This window comes from Schistocerca serialis, chromosome 5 (assembly GCF_023864345.2).
Source record: "Schistocerca serialis cubense isolate TAMUIC-IGC-003099 chromosome 5, iqSchSeri2.2, whole genome shotgun sequence".
Lineage (NCBI taxonomy): Eukaryota > Metazoa > Arthropoda > Insecta > Orthoptera > Acrididae > Schistocerca > Schistocerca serialis.
In genome coordinates this window covers 755,235,051-755,247,860 of record NC_064642.1, presented here as the reverse complement: position 1 = coordinate 755,247,860, position 12,810 = coordinate 755,235,051, and the positions used below count along the sequence as shown (strand labels likewise).

Genomic DNA, 12,810 nt, shown 5'->3' with positions numbered 1-12,810 from the left:
CTCATGCCTCGCAATGAAGAGCGTCTTGATCAACTCATCGATGCTGATCAACAGATAACGACCGGAGAATTGTGTGCAAAGCTGCAGTTCAGCTATAATGCCTTGGAAACAATGCTGGAACATTTTGGTTATTGCAAAGCCTGTGTGAGATGGGTCCTGCGGATGCTTACAGAAGAACAAAGAACTCATTGGATGGAAATGTGTCGGGACCTGCTGAACCAATATGAAGCTGAGGATAACAATTTTTTGAATAGTATCACCACCAGAGATGAGCCGAGGTGTCACCAGTATGAGCTGGAATCCAAGACAGTCCACAAAATGGCGACTTGTGAATCCTCTGTCAAAGAAGAAATTTAAGACACAGCTTTCTGCAGGCAAACTGATGTGCACAGTCTTCTGGGATAGCCAGGATGTGGTTCTTTTGGATGTCTTGGAACATGGAGAAACTGTCAGTTCTGTACGCTACAAGACAACACTAAACTGAAAGCCCAAATTTCCAGAGTAAGGCCAGAGAAGAAGACCAACTTTTACCTGAAACATGGTAATGCCAGGCCCCACCCCAGTTTTGTGTGCATGAAACACATTGCGAAATTCAGCTGGACTGTCTTACCAATTCCACCATACAGTCCCAATTTTGCACCTTCATATTCCATCTCTTTGGGCCTCTTAAAGATGGACTACGTGGTGAACATTTTCAAGACCCGGATGCTGTTGTCAAAGTGTAAGGATGTGGTTAGCCTCAGCTCATTCTGATTTTTACAAGCGCAGCATGCAGCCTCTGATTCATTGTTGGCAAAAGCATGTAATGAATGGTGGTGACTATGAGGAAAAATGACAGTCTGTAGCTGAAATATTGCTCTATTTAGCTGTGCTGTTGTGATTTATGTATCTCCTGAAAGCCCGAATTTCCAGAGTAAAGTCAGAGAAGAAGCCCTACTTTCACCTGCAACATCATAACACCACGCCCCACTCCAGTTTTGCGACCATGAAACTTATTGCAAAATTTGGCTGGACTGTCTGACCAATTCCACTGTACAGTCCTGATACAGCGCCTACAGACTCCCATCTCTTTGGGCCTCTGAAAGATGGACTACATGGCAAACATTTACAAGACTCGGATGCTGTTGTCAAAGTGTAAGGAAGTGGTTAGCCTCAGCTCATTTCGACTTTTACAAGCACGGCATGCAGGCTCTGGTTCACTGTTGGCAAAAGTGCATAATGAATGGTAGTGACTATGTGGAAAAATAACAGCCTATAGCTGAAATATTGCTCCATTTAGCTGTGCTGTTGTGATTTATGTATCTCCTGTAATTTCTATGAATAAAAATAAGAGGAATTACTTTCAGAATAACCCTTCTCCATGCCCGCTTGCTGCCTAGTGTCTCTTCTTTTTGGTCAGCAGCGATTCATTTTCATTCTCACTGAATACAAGGCAGTATCAAAAAGTAGTGAGACTAACTCTGTTTACAAGAAAATACTTTATTTCCTTACCTACATTTGCACAGTACAGCTCACTGTTAATGGTCTGACTGATCCACATCATCACAAATGTTGAAAAAGATGATGAGTGCGCACTTGGGTTGTACTGTGGACATGTCTTCCCTGTTGCAGTTTTGAAGACGATGGGCCCTTCTGCAGTGACGACAGTTGCTTTGTCTCGGGGTTATATCTGCATACTCAGATTTTGTCACCCATAATGGTCCTTGAGATGAAGGATGGAGTTCTTGACAGACTCTGATGCAATGTTCCTTCTGCTACTGGGTCAGCAGCCTGGGAAAGAACTTAGCAGCAATAGGCCCCATGTTGAAATCACATGTGAAGATTGTGAATTGTTCTCTGATGATCCCCATGTTACAGAGCTAGCTTCAAGTCATTTTGATACTGCCTTGAATTATGGATGATTACTGCATCTGTTCTCTTTATAGGTTTAGTGCTTTTTTTATGGCAGTCCAGCCAAGCCACTAGCATTGTTTAAAAGATCTATGGGATTTCCATGCCCAGCGACAGAAATATATGTTGACTCAGACACAACCCGGAATGCCATGGCAACAGCCATACAGCTGGGTTTTAGCATGTCATCCAGAGGTTGTCTGTTGATGTGCCTCACATCAATATCCATTTGCATCAGTATGCAAGTTTAGTTTGAGATATTTTATAAGAGTGCTGTGAAGGCAATATAAACATTTCCTGAAATACACAATGTCTCACCACCATACAGCTGGGGTTCATAAGGTGCCTTTAGAGATTGCCCACTTTAAGCACCTCGTTTCAGTGCCGATTTTCATTGGTGTACAATTTAGTTTGAGAGTTTTTGCGGTCAGAATGTTTAACCAAGATGCACACTATTTCATCATCATCAAATCTGTGATTGAGGACTCTGTAGATCATGCACCAACCTCACAATGCTCCTATGTAGATGGTGATCTTATGCACTTTGGATCCAGTTGTCACAGATTTCTAGCTGGCAAAGGTCTTTCTGTAGCTCATCCTCCCATCACTTTCTGGGTATTCAGATTGGACGGGTACCATCAGGTCTCCCCATAAGTATGGCTCCTGCCCGAGAGGTGTCTGGTCTCCTAGCGATGTGGCCCGCCAAGCTTATTCTCCGCACTTTCAGTTTTTGAATGTTGTTCGGTTGCCTCATCAGCTCATATAATTCTTGGTTCTTTCTACATCTCCACGAGCTCCCTTCCTGGACAGACCCAAAGATCCTTATCATAATTTTTCTTTCAAAGACCAACAAGTTTTCTTCATTCTTCTTTGTTGTGCTTAGGGTTTCTGTCCCACTCTACAATACTGGCACTACCATGTCATTGTATTCTTTAAGTTTGGTCTTAATTGACAGATTTTTGGACGACATTATCTGCTTTAGACTGAAATAAGTTTTAGATTCATTCACAATACACTGATTTATTTCCTGTTTCAAATTATTTTGCTTGTTGAACAATGTAACAAGGTATTTAAAATTTTCCACTTCAGCAAATTTCCATATTCATATCTACCTCAATCTTTCCCACATTAATCTGTAATCTGATCTTACTTGCATTTTGTGCTAGGTCCTCTACAGCTTCTGTCAACTCTTCCTCCGATTCTGCTAAAACTGCAATGCTGTTTGCATAACCCAATAAATCTGTCCTACCATTTAGTGTCACCTCTTTGTTTTCTCTTTTCATTTCTTGGATTACTTTCTCTAGAACCAGATTAAATAACAGTGGTGAAATAACATCACCTTGTCACACACCGATTCTGATATGGAATTCCTTGGACAGCTCACCTTGGTATTTGACTTTGGCTTTTGTCTCTGCTGCGCACACCTTGACCTTATTTATTAACCCTTTCATGGATAAAATTCATTTTTTACAGATTTTTAAAATATTAAGGTGATAACAGTTTCTTTTCAGTCCCATTATTATATTTTCACCACCAAAATATTTTTTTAAGTTCTCCATTTTTTTCACAACAGGAAGTGGGACACACATGTCCCATGAACCAACGCAAGATACCTTTTCTGCTGACTGACTGATTTTGTAATTTTATTTTTTTTAGCCATAAACAGGATTTTGCAGAGAATAAAATAACTACAAATTATATATGCATGTAATCTTTTTATTTGTGTAGAGCCAGTGTAAAAAATATTCATTACATTTCAGTTTTCATGATACATGATCAATACTTACAAAACTTTACATGCCATGAAACTTGGAAAAACATGATATGGCACAGAGTGGTACACCACAAGCAGTGCATACAACTTTTCTTCTCTTCTCTTTAGAGTTTGTGCCGCAGAATCTGCATCGCTTCCTAGTGCCACTGTCTTTCGGTACATGTTTGCCTACGTTCATGAGCCGGACGTCATCTGGCACACTAGAGACTCCTCTCTTTGCTGGGAAGAAAGTGGGCATTGATCCCCTCTTTTTCCTGGATGAATACCCATTAATCAATTGTCTTGCTAATCTTAACAAATAATGTCTGCTGGGACACGTGTCCCACTACTTTTATTTCGATTATAAGATAGTACAGTTGCTGAGAAGTACATTCCACACTGTATTTGTACTAAAAATGATTATTAAGTTAATAATAAGATGAATTAATTACTTCAGAAATCGCTGGAAAGTGAGAAATGATGAAAACTCAAGAATGACACAAATAAGTGGCGTTGCAGCGGCCATATATGTACACGCCAGTCAACAAAAGTAGTCACCGCTTCTCTATTGCCTTTGCAGTGCAGCCCCGATTTTTTTCTTAGGTTCAGTACAGTCGTCCCTAGATGGATGCACCGTGCACAGCTTGGTAACATATATCCCGACACTCGAACTGGCGCTCAAAGTTAGTGGGACATATATGACCCATCAACCACGAAAGGGTTAACTTCATTGGTATACCAAGCTCTCTCAGGATGTTGTACATACTTAATCTGTGGATACTGTTATAAGCCTTTGAGAAGTCCACAAATGGCACCAGAAACCAATGGTTGAATTCCCAGCACTTTTTCCAGATTTGCCTCTTGGTGAAAATTTGATTGATGGTCGATCATCCTTACAGGAAGCTTACCTGGTATTCTCCTACAATATCTTTTCCAAACAGCTTAAGTTTTTCAAGTATTATTAAAGATAGAACTTTATAAGGTACACTTAGGAGAGAAATGCCTCTGCAGTTGTTACAATTCCTATTACTGTTCTTTTTATGAAGTGGGATAATGACAGCTGATTTCCACTCTTCTGGGATTTCCTCTTTTTACCATATTTCCTTTATGGGATCGTACAGCTCTTTCCGCTGTGTTTTCCTCCTGCCTTCAACATCTCTGCCATTATCCTACCTTCTCCTGGTACCTTATTATTCTTTAGTTTCCTCATTGCTCTTTCTACATCTTGTTGAGTCACTTGAATGTTTGTGGTTTCTCTTTCACCCTCAGTATTCTTCTCATGCGGAAAGACACTCTCTGGATCTTCAGCATCTAATAACTCTTTAAAATATTCTCTCCACCTATTCAGAATTTTTTTCTTGTCTGTTAGCATATTTCCATCCTTATCATTAATAGCTAAAGCTTCGTTTTTGTGACCATTGCTCATATGTTTCAACATCTGAAACATTTTTGTGTGTCTCATATGGAATTTGCCTTTTCGAGTTCATCAATCATATTGTCCATGAACTTTTTTTTTCTGTTCTCAGAATCCTATTTATTTCTCTTCTTACGGTCTTGAGTGCTTCCTTTTGTTACGTACATCATCTGTCCAGCATGTGCACAACCCTTGCTCTCTTCCTGGTTCACAGCTTGTTCAAATGCCTCATTGAGCCATTTCTTCTTAGTTGTTAGCTTTTTCTCTCCTAGAATTTCTTCAGCTACTTCAGTTACAGAGGTCCTTATTTCTTCCCATCGCTTGTTAGGACTTATTTCATCAGTGTGTTCTGATGTCAATACTTCAAACTTGTTACGCACTTTAATGTTATAATGCTGGCATATCTCTGGATCCTTAAGCTTCTCAATATCAAACTGTCTCTTGGCCATGTTGTTCCTATTCATTTTGTAGCACAGCTGTAACTGTAATTTGGCTATGACTAAGAAGTGGTCTGTGTCTGCATCTGCTCCTCTGCACGATCTCACACTTCCTGTGCCTCTCATCTATCAGCAGATGATCTATCTGATTGACAGTGCTATAATATGGGGAAATCCAGGTGCCTTTGTGGCTCTGTTTGTGGGGGAAAGATGTTGAGCTCATCACAAGATTCTGACTTAATGCAAAAATGATTAACAGCAGGCCATTTTCAAATGTTTTTGCATGTAAACTCTCTTTTCCAACTGTTGGTCTATACATCTCTTTTTGTCCCACTTTGGCATTGAAGTCTCCCAGAATAATCTTAAGATATCTAATGTTCCCCAGTCTTCTATCCAGTTCTTCATAGAATTCACTCTTCTTGTCTTTATCACTTATGTTTGTTGGTGCATATGCATTAACAAGGGTGAGATCGCCATACCTATGTCTAATAGTTAGACACAATATCCTGTTGCTGACTGCACTGAAGGCCTTCACTAGCCCTAGCACCCGCTCGCTCACCACAAATCCCATTATGGAATGGGATTTCATGTTCATGTTCATGTTTACCATTTTCTTCATAACCTCCATAAAAGGTCACTGATTTCTTCTCACATAATATCCCTTCCCCTAGCCATCTCGTTTCTCGTAATGCAGTAATGTCCATTTTATACTCTTCTAGTTCAGAGACACCTGTCCTAACAGCTCCAGGTCTATACAGACTTTTAATATTCCACGTGCCAACTCGTAAACCAGTGTACCTAGCCTTTTTTGACTTATGGGGTTCCATCCCATTCGGACGCACATTTGTAAGGTTTTTGTGGGAGTAAAATGTCCCCTGGCCTTGTTACGGGCGCTGCACAGAGTTAGTGCAGTAGGGGGGCTGCCACTGTTCTGCCCTGAGCTGGCAGGATTTCTTTTTAGGGTTTACTCTCTTAGGAAAGCTGGCTTCACTATGTCTCTGGAGCCTTCCACGCCCTCTTTGTTTGAAATACACAATGTCCCATCATGACACCAAACAATCTACATTTATATTCTGCATCACATCATATACATACATAAAAATAGAAATGAGTCAGCATATGTTTGTACCACATTTCATCCTAATCCACTGAAATTGATTTAGCCAAACATGGAACACATACTACTTATTGTCTGCAAAGAAGTACTGTGGGGTAAGAACCATCTCCCACTGGGAGGGAGTGGGGGTGGGTGTGGAAGTTGGGTGAGAGGAGATGGATTTAGAGAGGCAGAGGAGGAGGTGGACAGTGAGAGAGATATGAAGAGATGGACAGGGGTGGGGATGGGTGTGAAAGTGGGGTGAGAGGAGATGGATTGAGAGAGGCAGAAGAGAAGATGGACAGTGAGAAGGAGATGAAGAGATGGACAGAAACAGAGGAGAGGAGAAGATGGATAGAGACAGGGGAGGAGGAGATGGGCAGAGAAAGGGTAGAAGAGGACATGAACAGAGAAAGAAGCGAGGAGAAGATTGGCAAAGGGGGGGGGGGGGGGGGGGGGAAAGGGAGAAGCAGAGAAGGTCAGAGAGAGGAGAGAAGGAAATGAACAGAGAGAGAGGATGGGGGAGATGGAAAGAGAGAGGGTGGAGCAGGAGATGGACAGAGGCGGGAGGAGATGATGGATAGTGTGTGCAGGAGACAATGGACAGACAGAGGGAGAAGGATGTGGCAAAGTGTATATGTGGACAAGAAAAACATTCCCGGATTTTCCCCACATTTTCCAGTTAAAAAATCTTTTTTGGGAGAAAATGCAATCTTTTTAAGTGAAAATTCACTACAAGATGTAAACTTTAAGTTTTTTAGTTGACAAACCAGAATAACTCAAAAAATAAGGTTCACACGAAAAAATGTGTAGAATCCAAAGTTGATTATTTTCGAGGGGGCCATCTGCTGGTGCTAAAATTAGCCCGCCACCCCAGCCCCCTGGGGGTAGGATGGGGGGCAACATTAAAATTTCAATTGGGAACCCCCATTTTTTATTGCAGAATCAGATTCTACATAAAAAACTATGTACATTTTGTCTTAAACATTTGTTTTGATTCTTGGTAGTTGGTGCTCTAATTTGAGTAAAATCCATGTTCTCATTTTTGCTTGCAAAATGGTTACGGATAAATAAAAAATACTTATTTACTTCATAAATTTTGATTCACTAAAACTAAAACTCTCCCTCTCCCGACATAGGGTGGGGTTTGAGAGAGAGGAATTAGTTTTACAAATGTTGACCCAAATTTTCTTGAATTACCTCACTAACTACCGAGAACCAAAACAAATGTTTAAGACAAAATGTAAGTAGTTTTTTTATGTAAAATCCAATTCTGCAATAAAAAATGGGGGTTCCCATTTGAAATTTTAAAGTTGCCTCCCACCCCACCCCTCCGGGGTGCTTGGGGTGGTGGGCTAATTTTAGCACCAGCAAATGTCCCCCTCAAAAGTAATCAACTTTGGATTCTACACATTTTTTTGTGTGAACCTTATTTTTCGAGTTATTTTGGTTTGTTAACTTAAAATTTACACCCTGTATATCCTGGACTAAAGTACATTTTTTCTGTGTTAAGAGACAATATACTTTCCATCAGAGCTGTAAAACTTATCAATCCTTTGAATGGTAAAGGTTTTATACACTGATGTAGAATTTTCTGGCACATCCAGCAAAATACAACACGTTACTGTAACATGAGACTGTAATAGCGTTCATAGTGGCCTGGCTGAGAACTCTGAAATCAGGAAAATAAGGAAATATGGCACAATAATATGTATTCTTGCTTTGTGAAATGTAACTACTATATGATATTTTTCATAAAGAAAGGCTAAGCTTTCACATACAATACTGTTCATCAATAATTTTTTGCTGTTTTTTCTGAGCATGTCATTAGGCAGAATCCTAAGAGCACAGTTCAGACTGCAGTAGCCGAGTATTTCTGACATGCATGATTGTAAATAATCACTGCTGTGCATCGAACATTTCATGGATTACCTGGCTGAATACATGTTCTGTTGGGCACTTTGAAATTGCCATAGAAAAGCTGACTATGTATGAAACTGCTCAAAAACTCACCTTGAACTTTTTTTTAAGGATAATTACACTTTTGCCATTTTTGTGGTTTTCAGTACAGGGATTGGTTTGATGCAGCTCTCCATGATGCTCCATCCTGTGCAAGCCTCTTCATCTCTGAGTAACTACTGCAACCTACATCCTTCTGAATCTGTTCAGTGTATTCATGGCTTGAACATCAACAAAAGCAAAACGAGGATAATGGAATGTAGTCGAATTAAGTTGGGGGATACTGAGGGAATTAGATTAGGAAATGAGACACTTAAAGTAGTAAAGGAGTTTTGCTATTTGGGGAGCAAAATAACTGATGATGGTCGAAGTAGAGAGGATATAAAATGTAGACTGGCAATGGCAAGGAAAGCGTTTCTGAAGAAGAGAAATTTGTTAACATCGAGTATAGATTTAAGTGTCAGGAAGTCATTTCTGAAAGTATTTGTATGGAGTGTAGCCATGTATGGAAGTGAAACATGGACGATAAATAGTTTGGACAAGAAGAGAATAGAAGCTTTCGAAATCTGGTGCTACAGAGGAATGCTGAAGATTAGATGGGTAGATCACATAACTAATGAGGAAGTATTGAATAGGATTGGGGAGAAGAGAAGTTTGTGGCACAACTTGACCAGAAGAAGGGATCGGTTGGTAGGACATGTTCTGAGGCATCAAGGGGTCACCAATTTAGCATTGGAGGGCAGCGTGGAGGGTAAAAATCATAGAGGGAGACCAAGAGATGAATACACTAAGCAGATTCAGAAGGATGTAGGTTGCAATAGGTACTGGGAGATGAAGAAGCTTGGACAGGATAGAGTAGCATGGAAAGCTGCATCAAACCAGTCTCAGGACTGAAGACCACAACAACAACAATAACATTGCATAATTTGTAATCTGTGAAAAAACTAAAATAAATATGAAAAACTAACCTTGAAGCTTGGTATTTTTTAGTGGGTGTTACCCTTTACGATATATTAAACACGAATGTGCCAGTAAAAGTTTAAATAATGGCATAAATAGCTGGTCTTCCGGGCTTCCAATTATTCCAAGAGGCTGTTCCTCAAAGTGTTAAATTTTCAAAGAGTCAAATGCTCCATGATTTAAGAAATTCATTGTGCATTCTCACATGTAACATAATTCGTCTTCCATGAAAGGAAATTTACTTTGAAAGTAACACTTCTCAAATCACCATATGCAATATTTTCCCACACTCTGTTAAAAACATAAACAGTTGTGACGTAACACTAATAGAAAGCAGTTTGCTGTTACGAAGCATTGCACAGTCTTCGTCTTAAAAGCCTATGACACATTTTACTGTCAGCTTGTTATGAAGTATTGCACAGTCTTCATCTTAAAGCCTTTGACACATTTTACTGTCGACAGATGCTTGTATGTTCACTGTGTTTTGTTGTTGTAAAAAGCACATTTTCTCTGCAACTAAAGTTTTATTTTGGTGTTATTATTTTCTTTATGTTTTATTGCTGCAATATTATTCTGTAGTAGCTGGCTAAAGTCAAATTCTTTCTTAGAGTATCAGTTCTCACCAGTCAAAATTACAGAAATGTAATTAAAAACTAAAATAATGAAAAATTCCTGGAATCCAAAAAAAATCACGAGTACTTCCATTTTGTCCCAGATGAAAAAATTCCCATGTTTTTCTTGGATTTTCTAGTTGTTTCGGGGCATATACACCCTGATATGGAGGAACAGATGAAGGATGAGATGGTCAGAGAGTGGGGAAGGAGGAGATGGACTAGGAGCAAGGAGACAAAGAGATGGACAGAAGGAGGGGAGGAGGATACAAGCAGAGAGAGGGGGAAGGAGGAGATTGGTAGAGAGAGGGGGAGGAAGAAGACAGAGTGTGAGGGGAGGAGAAAATGGACAGTAAGAGGTGGAGACAGAGATGGGCAGAAGGAGAGGAGATGGGCAGAGAGGGAGAGTACGAGGTAGACAGAAGGAGAGAGAGGAGGGATGGGCAGAGAGAAGGGGTGGAGGAATTGTATAAGGAGAGGTGGAGGAGGGATGGACAAGAAGAGGAGGAGGAGGAGGAGGAGGAGGAGGAGGAGGAGGAGGGGGAGGAGGAGGGGGAGGAAGAGGAGATGGACAGAGATAGGGGAGAGGAGGGGGAAGTATAGGAGGTAAGAAGAAGATGGAGAGGGGTAGTGGGAAGGTGGAAAATGAAGAGGGTGTGAGGAGACATGTGAAAGAGGGAGAGGTTGTGAGACATAAGAGCGAGAAGGTGTGATGAGGCTGTTGGAAGGAGGTGGCGGTGTGGGGAGGCAGTGGAAGAGGGGCAGGGTGTTGAGAGGCAAGTGGAAGGGGAACAGTATGTAATGAAGCAGATGGAGCAGGTGGGAGAGAAATAGGAGGAGGAAGCAGATTATGGGAGAGATCAAAATTTTTCCTGTTTTCTATAATGAAACCATAGCTAACATCTACCATCATGCAGCCAACCATTGTGGCTGAATAACACAGATATATTTATCAACCTCTCTGATATTACATGGTGTAAAACAGCAGAGAATCAAATTTATATGTGTGCAATATACACTCCTGGAAATTGAAATAAGAACACCGTGAATTCATTGTCCCAGGAAGGGGAAACTTTATTGACACATTCCTGGGGTCAGATACATCACATGATCACACTGACAGAACCACAGGCACATAGACACAGGCAACAGAGCATGCACAATGTCGGCACTAGTACAGTGTATATCCACCTTTCGCAGCAATGCAGGCTGCTATTCTCCCAAGGAGACGATCGTAGAGATGCTTGATGTAGTCCTGTGGAACGGCTTGCCATGCCATTTCCACCTGGCGCCTCAGTTGGACCAGCGTTCGTGCTGGACGTGCAGACCGCGTGAGATGACGCTTCATCCAGTCCCAAACATGCTCAATGGGGGACAGATCCGGAGATCTTGCTGGCCAGGGTAGTTGACTTACACCTTCTAGAGCACGTTGGGTGGCACGGGATACATGCGGACGTGCATTGTCCTGTTGGAACAGCAAGTTCCCTTGCCGGTCTAGGAATGGTAGAACGATGGGTTCGATGACGGTTTGGATGTACCGTGCACTATTCAGTGTCCCCTCGACGATCACCAGTGGTGTACGGCCAGTGTAGGAGATCGCTCCCCACACCATGATGCTGGGTGTTGGCCCTGTGTGCCTCGGTCGTATGCAGTCCTGATTGTGGCGCTCACCTGCACGGCGCCAAACACGCATACGACCATCATTGGCACCAAGGCAGAAGCGACTCTCATCACTGAAGACGACACGTCTCCGTTCGTCCCTCCATTCACGCCTGTCGCGACACCACTGGAGGCGGGCTGCACGATGTTGGGGCGTGAGCAGAAGACGGCCTAACGGTGTGCGGGACCGTAGCCCAGCTTCATGGAGATGGTTGCGAATGGTCCTCGCCGATACCCCAGGAGCAACAGTGTCCCTAATTTGCTGGGAAGTGGCGGTGCGGTCCCCTACGGCACTGCTTAGGATCCTACGGTCTTGGCGTGCATCCGTGCATCGCTGCGGTCCGGTCCCAGGTCGACGGGCACTTGCACCTTCCGCCGACCACTGGCGACAACATCGATGTACTGTGGAGACCTCACGCCCCACGTGTTGAGCAATTCGGTGGTACGTCCACCCGGCCTCCCGCATGCCCACTATACACCCTCGATCAAAGTCCGTCAACTGCACATACGGTTCACGTCCACGCTGTCGCGGCATGCTACCAGTGTTAAAGACTGCGATGGAGCTCCGTATGCCACGGCAAACTGGCTGACACTGACGGCGGCGGTGCACAAATGCTGCGCAGCTAGCGCCATTCGACGGCCAACACCGCGGTTCCTGGTGTGTCCGCTGTGCCGTGCGTGTGATCATTGCTTGTACAGCCCTCTCGCAGTGTCCGGAGCAAGTATGGTGGGTCTGACACACCGGCGTCAATGTGTTCTTTTTTCCATTTCCAGGAGTGTATATGACATATGCGTGTGCAGGTGAAGCCATAGGTAAAGTCTAGTATATTATAAAATGTATGTATGTATGTATGTATGTATTGTAATGTAATTAACTGTTGGAGATAAAGTTTATCTCATGTGAAAAGTATGATGCCCACAGTAAAGAGTTAAGGTAACTTCATTATGTGGCCAGAAAATGTGTTTAATTTATTTAATTATGAATATTTTCTTTTATGATAAATAAGGAATTTGTTTGAGATGTTAAATGT

At 42.1% G+C, this 12,810-nt stretch overlaps 1 protein-coding gene across 1 annotated transcript in view; it reads right to left on the bottom strand.

Moving 5' to 3' along the window:
• LOC126481225 (nibrin) overlaps nucleotides 1-12,810 on the bottom strand; it is a 157,948-nt gene that overhangs the window by 92,655 nt on the left and 52,483 nt on the right. The gene's annotated exons all lie outside the window — the stretch shown is intronic.